This window comes from Sebastes umbrosus, chromosome 7 (assembly GCF_015220745.1).
Source record: "Sebastes umbrosus isolate fSebUmb1 chromosome 7, fSebUmb1.pri, whole genome shotgun sequence".
Classification (NCBI taxonomy): Eukaryota; Metazoa; Chordata; class Actinopteri; order Perciformes; family Sebastidae; genus Sebastes; species Sebastes umbrosus.
Window position 1 is genome coordinate 35,392,063 of NC_051275.1, and position 11,070 is coordinate 35,403,132.

The window sequence follows — 11,070 nt, forward strand, 5'->3', positions numbered from 1 at the left end:
CTATTATATTATATACTATAATATAATACTGTATAATACTATTATATTATATACTATAATATAATACTGTATAATACTATTATATTATATATTATTATATAATACTGTATAATACTATTATATTATATATTATTATATAATACTGTATAATACTATTATATTATATACTATAATATAATACTGTATAATACTATTATATTATACACTATAATATAATACTGTATAATACTATTATATTATATACTATAATATAATACTGTATAATACTATTATATTATATATTATATAATACTGTATAGTACTATTATATTATATATTATTATATAATACTGTATAGTACTATTATATTATATATTATTATATAATACTGTATAATACTATTATATTATATATTATTATATAATACTGTATAATACTATTATATTATATATTATTATATAATACTGTATAGTACTATTATATTATATATTATTATATAATACTGTATAATACTATTATATTATATATTATTATATAATACTGTATAGTACTATTATATAATAGTACTATGTAGTAGCCTACTGAATGGTATAAATTATAATAACGCTGTGTAGTACTGAATAGTATGAAGTTTGATGAAACTGATACTACACACACACACACACACACACACACACACACACACACACACACACAGTTAAACTCTAATCTGACAGCAGGTCAGTTACTCTGCAGCAATAATTAGGATCTAATTCACTAACTGACAACAAGGTGACATATTAACAGAGAGGAGAGGAGAAGAGGAAACAAGAGAGGAGAGGAGACGAGAGGAGAGGAGACAAGGAGAGAGGAGACGAGAGGAGAGGAGCCAAGGAGAGGAGAGGGGGAAACGAGAGGACAGGAGGAGGAGAAGAAACAGAAGACAGGAAAGGAGACAAGGAGAGGAGAAAAAACAGAGGACAGGAAAGGAGACAAGGAGAGGAGAGGAAACAAGGAGACAAGAGAGGAGAGGAGACAAGGAGACGAGAGGAGAGGAGAGGAAACAAGGAGACAAGAGAGGAGGGGAGACAAGGAGACGAGAGGAGAGGAGAGGAGAAGAAACAGGACAGGTAAGGAGACAAGGAGAGGAGAAAAAACAGAGGACAGGAAAGGAGACAAGGAGAGGAGAGCAAACAAGGATACAGGAGAGGAGATAAGGAGACGAGAGGAGAGGAGAGGAGGAGAGGAGAGGAGAGGAGAAGAAACAGGACAGGAAAGAAGACAAGGAGAGGAGAGGAGAGGGAACAATGAGACAAGAGAGGAGAGGAGACAAGGAGACGAGAGGAGAGGAGAGGAGAGGAGGAGAGGAAACAGGACAGGAAAGGAGACAAGGAGAAGAGAGGAGAGGAGATAAGAGAGGAGAGGAAAGAAGGAGACAAGAGGAGGGGAGAGGAGAGGAGAAGAAACAGGACAGGAAAGAAGACGAGGAGAGGAGAGGGAACAATGAGACAAGAGAGGAGAGGAGACAAGGAGACGAGAGGAGAGGAGAGGAGAGGAGGAGAGGAAACAGGACAGGAAAGGAGACAAGGAGAAGAGAGGAGAGGAGAGGAGATAAGAGAGGAGAGGAGAGAAGAGGGGGAAACAAGAAAGGAATGGAGAAGAGAGGAGACGAGAGAGGAGAGGAGGAGACAAGAGAGGAGAGGAGATGAGGAGGAGAGGAGAGGAGGAAACAAGAAGCAAAGAAGAGCCAGGCTGAGGTTTGCAAAAGACCATAAGGATTGGACCATAGAGGACTGGAGTAAGGTCATCTTCTCTGATGAGTTCAGTTTTCAGCTTTGCCCAACACCTGGTCGTCTAATGGTTAGACGGAGACCTGGAGAGGCCTACAAGCCTCAGTGTCTCGCACCTACTGTGAAATTTGGTGGAGGATCGGTGATGATCTGGGGCTGCTTCAGCGGGGCTGAAATCGGGTAGACTTGTCTTTGTGAATCAAGCCAAGTACAAACCTCAGCCTGGCTCTTTGCTTCTTTGGTGCTCTGACAATGTTCCCCACCTCTGAGGAGTGGTTCTTCCAGCAGGACAATGCTCCATGCCACACAGCCAGGTCAGTGAAGGTGTGGTTGAAGGACCACCAGATCAGGACCCTGTCATGGCCAGCCCAATCTCCAGACCTGAATCCCATTGAAAACCTCTGGAATGTGATCAAGAGGAAGATGGATTTTCCAGAGCTGTATATATATATTTATATTTATATCCAGGAGGTTGAGTTCCGTTATGAGGAGCAGTGAGTCCGTCCGTCCGTCCAGGTTGCAGCTGACGTCTCATCACCTCCAGCTGAGCCAGAATCTGCTCCGTTAACCCGTTAAACCTGACTTTCCTCATCAGCGGGGGGGTATATAGTACTGTGTGTGTGTGTGTGTGTGTGTGTTTGTGTTTGCAGGGGGTGTGTGTGGGCGTGTCCGTCAGCAGGTCGTCCTCTTTGATGCGTCTCTGTTGTTGCTAGGCGACCGCTGAGGTCAATCAGAACGCCCCCCGGGGTAATTAAACAAGCCTCCGGGTCGCCGTGGTCGTTAACCAGAACCAGAGCGGCGGGCAGCAGGTCGGAGGATTACTGACCCAACAGAGCCTCTGGTTCTGACAGCAGGTCAGAGGATTACTGACCCAACAGAGCCTCTGGTTCTGACAGCAGGTCAGAGGATTACTGACCCAACAGAGCCTCTGGTTCTGACAGCAGGTCAGAGGATTACTGACCCAACAGAGCCTCTGGTTCTGACAGCAGGTCAGAGGATTACTGACCCAACAGAGACTCTGGTTCTGACAGCAGGTCAGAGGATTACTGACCCAACAGAGCCTCTGGTTCTGACAGCAGGTCAGAGGATTACTGACCCAACAGAGCCTCTGGTTCTGACAGCAGGTCGGAGGATTACTGACCCAACAGAGTCTCTGGTTCTGACAGCAGGTCAGAGGATTACTGACCCAACAGAGTCTCTGGTTCTGACAGACTGCTGCTTTCATTGAGTCTCTGCTGAGGAGCCTTTGAGCCGGGCACTAGAGCTCTGACTGCTGCAGACCTGAGCCACACTGAGCTGCTCCAGAGGGGAGAATTAAAATCATTTATTCAACACGTTAATGCATTTTTAGGTCGTAGCGGCTGGAATCTCTGAAAAATGGCAAAAACTGTCCGAAACTCCGAAAAATACCGGAAAAAAACTGAAAATGTTAGAAAAAAATGTCTGAAAAAAGTCCTAAAAATGTTGTAAAAGTGTCCAAAACAAGTCAAAGTAATACATGAAAGATGTCAGAAAATGTCTGACAAATGTTCGAATTTTTTTTTTTTTAAATCCAAAAATTGTCAGAAAAATGGGCTGTCAAAGTTAACGCGATAATAACACGTTGACGCAAATTCGTTTTAACTCCACTAATTTCTTTAACGTATTAACACAACTTGTGGTTTTTAGGTTGTAGCGGATCAGTTTTAAAGCTGGAGTGAAGATCCTGATATCATCTGAAACTAAAGAACCATCAGTACCAACCATGTCAGTCTAGCTGGTCATGAAGGAGTTAAATAACACTCTGAATTTACACTAAACGTTGGAGAGGAAAATCTGTCATGTCCATTTAGAAAGGGGTCCCTTGACCTCTGACCTCCAGATCAGTGAATGTAAATGGGTTCTCTGGGTACCCACGAGTCTCCCCTTTACAGACATGCCCTTTATGATAATCACATGCAGTTTGGGGCAAGTCATAGTCAAGCATTTATGGATCCTGCAGGCTGATTTTAAGATATTCTAATATCCCCACGTAGTACTATAGTACACCACACTAGTACACCACACTAGTGCACCACAATAGTACACCACACTAGTACACCACACTAGTGCACCACAATAGTACACCACACTAGTACACCACACTAGTGCACCACAATAGTACACCACACTGGTACACCACACTGGTACATCACACTGGTACACCACACTGGCACACCACACTGGTACACCACACTAGTACACCACACTAGTACTAGTACACCACACTGGTACACCACACTGGTACACCACACTAGTACACCACACTAGTACACCACACTGGTACACCACACTAGTACTAGTACACCACACTGGTACACCACACTAGTACACCACACTAGTGCACCACAATAGTACACCACACTAGTACACCACACTAGTGCACCACAATAGTACACCACACTGGTACACCACACTGGTACACCACACTAGTACACCACACTAGTACACCACACTGGTACACCACACTAGTACTAGTACACCACACTGGTACACCACACTGGTACACCACACTAGTACTAGTACACCACACTAGTACACCACCTAGTACACCACACTGGTACACCACACTAGTACTGGTACACCACACTGGTACACCACACTGGTACTAGTACACCACACTGGTACACCACACTGGTACACCACACTAGTACTAGTACACCACACTAGTACACCACCTAGTACACCACACTAGTACACCACACTAGTACACCACACTAGTACACCACACTGGTACACCACACTAGTACTAGTACACCACACTGGTACACCACACTGGTACACCACACTAGTACTAGTACACCACACTAGTACACCACCTAGTACACCACACTAGTACACCACACTGGTACACCACACTGGTACACCACACTAGTACTGGTACACCACACTGGTACACCACACTAGTACTAGTACACCACACTGGTACACCACACTGGTACACCACACTAGTACTAGTACACCACACTAGTACACCACACTAGTACACCACACTAGTACACCACACTGGTACACCACACTAGTACTAGTACACCACACTGGTACACCACACTAGTACTAGTACACCACACTAGTACACCACCTAGTACACCGCACTAGTACACCACACTAGTACACCACACTAGTACACTAGTACACCACACTAGTACACTAGTACACTAGTGCACCACATACTGTAGACGTACAGCTGGGGGCTCGTGGGGGTTCCTTGGTGGTTTATGGTCTCTGTATTATGGTCTGTGGTTAATGTGTGAGGCTGAAGGTGGTTTAGGAGTTGTAACCTGGTTTTGAGGTTTTCTGGTGGTTACTGGCAGCTGGCTGAGGGATTCTGGGTGTTTAAAGAGGGTTTCTGGGTATTTAAAGAGGGTTTGGGGTATTTAAAGAGGGTTTCTGGGTATTTAAAGAGGATTTCTGGGTATTTAAAGAGGATTTCTGGGTATTTAAAGAGGGTTTGGGGTATTTAAAGAGGGTTTCTGGGTATTTAAAGAGGGTTTCTAGGTATTTAAAGAGGGTTTCTGGGTATTTAAAGAGGGTTTCTAGGTATTTAAAGAGGATTTCTGGATATTTAAAGAGGGTTTCTAGGTATTTAAAGAGGGTTTCTGGGTGTTTAAAGAGGGATTTGGGGTATTTTAGGAGGGTTTTGGGGTATTTAAAGAGGATTTTGGGGTATTTAAAGAGGGTTTCTGGGTGTTTAAAGAGGGTTTTGGGGTATTTAAAGAGGGTTTTAGGGTATTTAAAGAGGGTTTCTGGGTATTTAAAGAGGGTTTCTGGGTGTTTGAAGAGGGTTTTGGGGTATTTAAAGAGGGTTTTGGGGTATTTATAGAGGGTTTCTGGGTGTTTGAAGAGGGTTTTGGGGTATTTAAAGAGGGTTTCTGGGTATTTAAAGAGGGTTTCTGGGTGTTTAAAGAGGGTTTTGGGGTATTTATAGAGGGTTTCTGGGTGTTTAAAGAGGGTTTTGGGGTATTTAAAGAGGGTTTCTGGGTATTTAAAGAGGATTTCTGGCTGTTTAAAGAGGGATTTGGGGTATTTTAGGAGGGTTTTGGGGTATTTAAAGAGGGTTTCTGGGTATTTAAAGAGGATTTCTGGCTGTTTAAAGAGGGATTTGGGGTATTTTAGGAGGGTTTTGGGGTATTTAAAGAGGGTTTCTGGGTATTTAAAGAGGATTTCTGGCTGTTTAAAGAGGGATTTGGGGTATTTTAGGAGGGTTTTGGGTTATTTAAAGAGGGTTTTGGGGTATTTAAAGAGGGTTTCTGGGTATTTAAAGAGGGTTTTGGGGTATTTAAAGAGGGTTTCTGGGTATTTAAAGAGGGTTTTGAGGTATTTAAAGAGGGTTTCTGGGTGTTTGAAGAGGGTTTTTGGGGTATTTAAAGAGGGTTTCTGGGTGTTTAAAGAGGGTTTTGGGGTATTTAAAGAGGGTTTCTGGGTATTTAAAGATGGTTTTGGGGTATTTAAAGAGGGTTTCTGGGTATTTAAAGAGGATTTCTGGATGTTTAAAGAGGGATTCGGGGTATTTTAGGAGGGTTTCTAGGTATTTAAAGAGGGTTTGTGGTATTTAAAGAGGGTTTCTAGGTATTTAAAAAGGGTTTGTGGTATTTAAAGAGGGTTTCTAGGTATTTAAAGAGGGTTTTCGGGTATTTAAAGAGGGTTTTCGGGTATTTAAAGAGGGTTTCTGGGTATTTAAAGAGGGTTTCTGGGTATTTAAAGAGGGTTTCTAGGTATTTAAAGAGGGTTTCTGGGTATTTAAAGAGGGTTTCGGGGTATTTAAAGAGGGTTTCTGGGTATTTAAAGAGGGTTTTGGGGTATTTAAAGAGGGTTTCTGGGTATTTAAAGAGGGTTTCGGGGTATTTAAAGAGGGTTTCTGGGTGTTTAAAGAGGGTTTTGGGGTATTTAAAGAGGGTTTCTGGGTGTTTAAAGAGGGTTTCTGGGTATTTAAAGAGGGTTTTGGGGTATTTAAAGAGGGTTTCTGGGTATTTAAAGAGGGTTTCGGGGTATTTAAAGAGGGTTTCTGGGTGTTTAAAGAGGGTTTTGGGGTATTTAAAGAGGGTTTCTGGGTGTTTAAAGAGGGTTTTGGGGTATTTAAAGAGGGTTTTGGGGTATTTAAAGAGGGTTTCTAGGTATTTAAAGAGGGTTTTGGGGTATTTAAAGAGGATTTCTGGCTGTTTAAAGAGGGATTTGGGGTATTTTAGGAGGATTTTGGGGTATTTAAAGAGGATTTTGGGGTATTTAAAGAGGGTTTCTGGGTGTTTAAAGAGGGTTTTGGGGTATTTAAAGAGGGTTTCTTGGTATTTTAAGAGGGTTTCTGGGTATTATGCAAGAGGACTTTTAGATCCTGTGTAAGGTGTTTTATAAATGTCTGGTTGCAGCTTGTTTAAAGTCCGGCTGAGATTGCAGCGTGTGGCGTTGGTGGGCGTGGTCGTCGGCGTGGACGTCCAGTTGAGAGCACGCTGCCGGCAGTCAGCCAGCCGCCGCTGTTGTCCAACAAATCCTGCCGTCCGTCCGTCCCCCTGTTATTAGGATCCCAGCAGGGGGCGGGGGGGGTTAAGGGTTTAACATCTGTCCCAGTGAACAGCAGTTGGACCACCAGGTAGCCCACCTGTAGCCCCGCTGACGGCTAATTAGCTGCTAACTGCTGCCAGGCCTGGAGGCTGTTTATTACACGTCTGTCACCGTTAACTCTCACTTTATTTACCCTTAATCACGGGTTCTAGATGTCACCGTTAACTCTCCCGTTATCTATCCTTCAACACGGATTCTAGATGCATTAATAGCAGCGAGGTCGTCAATATTAATCACAATATCCTGTAGAAATATTGATATGGTAGTCTTGTTTGTGTGTCCAGGGCCGGCTCCAGCCCTGATGGTTCCCTATAGGCAAAATTCATATTTATTTTAATAAATAACTGTATTTATTATAATATAAATAAATAATTAATCCCTGATATTAATGGCTTGAAGGTGTTTGACCACAAGTTACACTTTTATTAACAAATAACGGCGGCTGGGCAGATGAAAAAGTGTGAGAAAGAGAGTTACAGGGGTGTTAAGTTTATTTATTTATTTATTTATTTATTTATTTATATATTTATTTATATATTTATATATTTATTTATATATTTATTTATTTATTTATATATTTATTTATATATTTATTTATATATTTATATATTTATTTATATATTTATTTATTTATATATTTATATATTTATTTATATATTTATTTATATATTTATATATTTATTTATATATTTATTATTTATTTATTTATTTGTTACTTAAATGCAGAAAATGAGGAAAGGCGCTCACAAGCATTTTTAAAAAACAATTATAATGATTATAATTATTTTTTAGTTGCATCGAAGAACCGATATTGATAAGAAGTGAGATTTCATTGCAACGCCGTCACCCAGCAGCAGAGCTACGCCTCCGCCATTTTGGACTGAAAGCGACTACCAGACGCCAGTAAAACGTCCTCCTAAAACGAGCCGTAGAAAAGTCAAACTAAATTAGTTCTGTTCTATTATCATATTCTACTGTATATATAATATACTAAATATATCATATATCAATAATATTTTAATATAATAAGCCTTTTCAGTCCTAAACACCGGAGTTTCATCTCTTTGCTTCTTTGGTTACGTGACAAATAAATCAGCGTTGACTTCTGGTTCCACAGCGGTCTCCTGGTGAAAGTCTGGTGTTTTTTAGACGCCCTCGTCCTCCTCATCCTCCTCGTCCTCCTCGACCTCCTCGACCTCCTCGACCTCCTCGTCCTCCTCGACCTCCTCGACCTCCTCGTCCTCCTCGTCCTCCTCGACCTCCTCGACCTCCTCGTCCTCCTCGTCCTCCTCGACCTCCTTGACCTCCTCCCTACGTGGCGTTTGTTGCTCTTTGTACTTCCTGGTTACGTGGATTACATACGAAGTGATTTGGTGTGATATATATACGACTTACAGTGTGTTATTGTTAGTAGGTAAAGCTACCGACGGTGGATGAGAACTGTCTGAAATAGTGACTTTGTTAGGGACTATTTTCAGCGGTGGATTGATCTACATGCTCCGTGCTCTAGTGACTGTTGGTGTCAGCAGGACGGTGGATGAAACGGTGATCAGGTGGTGGATATGGAGCTGACCAAACATCACCGTTAAACTCCCATATGTCCATAAACCTGAAATACAGAACATACAGGTGTGTGTGTGTGTGTGTGTGTTAACCTGCCTGGTTAATCCGGAGTGTGTTCGTCCCCCGCCGAGATGAACTAAAGACAACAGGCTGGAACGCCTGACTTCTGCACAGGAGGTCACTGCACACACACACACACACACACACATTAACTACCCTCCTCAAAACAAAAACATGGACACAGGACCTGAAACGCCCCCCCCGAACACACATACACACTCACAAAACCATGCATGCATGAACACACACACACATCAGTCTACCTGTGCGTGTGTGTGTGTGTGTGTGTGGCTGGCCGTTGGCCTCGTGCTGCTAAGCTTCCTTTACGTCCACAATGGCGTCCTGCTGAGAGCTCAGGACCAATTAAAGCGCAGAGAGAGAGAGAGAGAGCGCCTCTAACCTCGCTCGCCCAGGGCGCCGTCACAGACTGAGGGGACGAACCAGCTGGTTCACATGATGCAGACGTCAAGACGCAGAAATAGATTCTCATTAGTGTGTCTTAAGATTTCTAAATATAGTTTTTAACATCAGAATGGATATATCTGCTTCATCTGAGTCTCTGTGGAGGTAGAAGGAAGTTACAGCTTTTATTGTGGTAGTCTGAGTAACGTGATGTCATATCCGCTCTGTATCCGTCAACCAAAACAAACCTCAGAGAGTCTAAAGCGTTGGAGGGTCGTCGTGGATACGACCTGCACCCTCTCATGTTAAATCCAGCGTGGTAAACACTACACATCCAGTAAAGGATGGAAACACTTTGGGTTTCACACATTGACAGGAAAAGCAGAGCTAGACAGAGCAGAGCTAAAGCTGCATGCTAACTTCTAAGAAAGGCCCAAATAAGTCCGAAAATAAGTCCGAACAGAGGCTGAAATAAGTCTGAAAAAAATTTGAAATAAGACTTAAAATTTAAGCCGAAATATGTCCAAAAAAAGGCCAACAAAATGCCAAAGTATGTCCGAAATATGGCCCAAACGATATACAAAAATGAAGAAATTTGTTCAAACAAAAGTCCAAAATATGTCAGAAAATGGCTGATATATGTCTGAATAAAAGACAAGTGGAACTACGTCCGGCCAAAATCAACATGGCGATGGCCAAAAACCAAGATGGCGATGGCCAAAAACCAAGATGGCGGTCGCTGCTTGGTTCACCCACAATGAATGCTATGTCTGTTTCTATGCTGATGATTCCATCCTGTATGCTATCAGTTCTCCAGGTTACACTTTAGTCTTTGACAAACCTTTAGACCTGCTTACTTATTTAAAGCTTGTTCTAAACTCCTAAAAGACAAGAGCGTGAAGCTGCCTTCAATGGAAACCTCACCTCTCAGAAACATAACTTTGGTATTTAAACTCTCAATCTCCAGCTCCTGAGGGAAATATCTGTTGAATCTCTTAAGATTGTATTTCACTTCATCCTGAGTTTCGTTCAGATATTTGTCAGCGCTTTTAACGGTCTCAACGTCACCTTTTCACCTTCACTTCTTAAAAAAAGCCGCTGTTGTTACATTTGACAACAACATAAAATCACTGGCTGTTAAATAATGAGATTATGTTCAACATGAGTGACAGCTAATGATAGGTTACTAACGCCGCTAACAGTAGAGAGGAGTCGGATGTCGCCGGGCAGCATGCCTCCCACTGTTCTCTCAACAATACACCGACACTCACCTGGTGACATCACCGGCCGCCGGGCCCTCTCATTGGCTGCCTGCGGGGTCACAAGGCGCTCAGCAGAGGTCGGAGTGTGTGGGAGTGTGTAGGTGTGTGTGGGTGAGAGTGTGCCACCACTGAAGCGTTGTAAATGTTTTTGTTGTGTTGGGACAAAGCGTTCTCTCTGGTTAGTGAAGTGTGAAGAGAGATTTAATACTTCCTCCTGTAAGTGTGTGTGTTAACATCATCCATCCATCCATCCATCCATCCATCCATCTATCCATCATCCATTCTCCATCCATCCATCCATCCATTCATCCATCCATCCATCCATCCATCCATCCATCCATCCATCCATCCATTCATCCATCCATCCATTTAGTTTAGCTCATGATCCATGGTAAAAGTAGGTTGACACTCATGATGTTTTTACTAAATGTAATCACGTAGCTTAGTTTTATTTCCTTTTT

General features: G+C 42.3%; 1 protein-coding gene across 1 annotated transcript in view; it reads left to right on the top strand.

Moving 5' to 3' along the window:
- The window catches only part of LOC119491100 (interleukin-1 receptor accessory protein), a 256,684-nt gene that overhangs the window by 60,926 nt on the left and 184,688 nt on the right, over positions 1-11,070 (top strand). The gene's annotated exons all lie outside the window — the stretch shown is intronic.